At 39.4% G+C, this 2,085-nt stretch overlaps 1 pseudogene across 1 annotated transcript in view; it reads right to left on the bottom strand.

Moving 5' to 3' along the window:
- Nucleotides 1-520: 520 nt before the first annotated feature.
- LOC111653728 (myosin heavy chain, skeletal muscle-like) overlaps nucleotides 521-2,085 on the bottom strand; it is a 7,447-nt pseudogene continuing 5,882 nt past the window's right edge. Inside the window, exons 7-10 of the transcript XR_015437136.1 lie at nucleotides 1,963-2,085; nucleotides 1,776-1,871; nucleotides 1,521-1,652; nucleotides 521-640 (exon numbers count right to left, since the gene is read on the bottom strand). The product of XR_015437136.1 is annotated as a myosin heavy chain, skeletal muscle-like (transcript). The remainder of the gene's footprint in view (nucleotides 641-1,520; nucleotides 1,653-1,775; nucleotides 1,872-1,962) is intronic.

Here is a 2,085-nt window from a genome sequence, read left to right as displayed (position 1 = left end):
TATCTGTATGAGTGTCTGAACCAATCTGCCCACAGATGGGTTCATGTCGTTTTGGTCAATACTGGACAATAAGTGAGAAGGCAAGATTAATTTCAGCTCTTTAGTTGACATTTATTGTGTTGGTTAATTGTGCAGCAATACCAGTATCTGCTTCATCCCTCCACTTCCATTTTCATTTCTACTTGACTTGCTTCACCCTGTCCTTTTTTCTTTCTCAAACCATGTGAGCGATGTAGGAACTGAGCTTTCAAAATTAGTCAAGATATCCTCAAGATATTACTGTTGTACAATGTTGCATATTTTACATCTACTTGCTTCCTCATCCCATTTTGTGCAGCTTTGTACTTTTGCTTCATTTCAAGATATTTTGTATGAACACTGACATTGGTACAGTGTGTCAAACTGTACTATACCAGAAGACATTACAGGATGGCTACTTATCCTACTTTGTTTTTGACTAGATATTTTTCTGGGCAACCCAATAAATTAATCATCAGAAAGAAAATGACAGGATTCAGGATAGTGATGACAATCAGCATCTTTATTGAAAAGTTAAAGAGGCCCCAACCATCGGTTCATATTTTATGAACTCTGTTGAAAGGCATCAACTGGATGGTGACTCTTACTCAGCAGACTCAGACTAAAAAAAAGAGGGGAAAATCAATTAACAATTTTAAATATTCAAATTTAGGAATCAAGTTCTATTTCATTACTAGCTGCAACATCATGTCTTATATTGTTTTCACAATAGTCTGTGCGTGTGTGTGTGTGTGTGTGTGGGTGTGTGTGTGTGTGTGTGTGTGTGTGTGTGTATGTGTCCGTGTATGTGTCAGAAACATACTTGAAAGTAGAAAAACTTAAAACAGGTCAGATAGTAGGTTAGGAGTTTTCTCGTAACTTATGTTGACTCATTTTGAGTTGCATCTTAGAGCACATAATGATTTGAGAAGATGGTTTGAGTTCTTAAAGTGCCCAAGTAACCAAAGGTAGTATTTTACATTACTCTTTTTAATGACGTTAGCTCACTGTTTCAAAATTCAAAATTGATGTTCTTATAAATCTAAGAATGGGTATGCTGTATGTCATGCTGTATCTACCAGTGAAATTCTGTGTATGTGTATGTGTGTGTATGTGTGTGTGTGTGTGTGTGTGTGTGTGTGTGTGTGTGTGTGTGTGTGTGTGTGTATGTGTGTGTGTGTGCGCGCGCGCATGCGTGTGCGTGTGTGTGTTTGTTTGTAAAATTATGGCAAAATGTGGTTCTGGAGACACCTGCTGTAGCTTGAACTTTTGTCTACTTGATTTCGTCAGAATGATAGGGTCACAGCTGTGCAAGATACAGTCACACGTCATTGGGATTTAAATGAAGGCAGAGTTTGACAACCTGAAGCTGGTTGTGTTCTGACCTATGAGTACTGGATACTCACTTAATAATGTAGTAAAGACTATTGAGTACACATGGCTGGGAATGTCAACACATTGCCAGATAGTAATTTTGTGTAAAATATAATCACCTGACTTACCTTTCCAGTATCACGGCTCTTGGCTCTCAGCTTGTTAACTTGGGACTCAGCGATGTCAGCGCGCTCCTGAGCTTCTTCCATTTCATGCTGAACCTTTCTTAGTCTGGACAGGTGGGTGTTTGCCTGCTCCTCCTGTGAAGGGTTGCGAGACGCAGTATGTTTTATTTTGTTTAAATATTCAATGTGTGGTTTCTTTATGTCATTATCGATTTGTGCTACTTTCCAAAGTGTCATTAAACAAAACATTTGACTCACAGCCTCCTCAGCCTGTCTCTTGTAAGCCTTGACTTTGAGCTGCAGCTTGTCCACCAGATCCTGGAGTCTGTGCACATTCTTCTTGTCCTCCTCAGTCTGTACAAATTAAGAATTGTTACCAGGAAGTACAGAGACAGAATAAAGAAATTAAGAACTCACAGTAGTTTTTAGGTTTAACAGACATTACCTGGTAGGTCAACTCCTTCACTCTCCTCTCATATTTGCGGACACCTTTCACAGCATCACTTCCTCGTCTCTGCTCAGCGTCAACTTCAGCTTCCAGTTCACGGACCTGTGGCATGATGGTAAA

This window comes from Seriola lalandi, unplaced genomic scaffold, assembly GCF_002814215.2.
Source record: "Seriola lalandi dorsalis isolate HSWRI2012SDOR001 ecotype SW California unplaced genomic scaffold, Sedor1 jcf7180002054240, whole genome shotgun sequence".
Lineage (NCBI taxonomy): Eukaryota > Metazoa > Chordata > Actinopteri > Carangiformes > Carangidae > Seriola > Seriola lalandi.
This window is presented reverse-complemented; position numbering and strand designations above follow the sequence as displayed.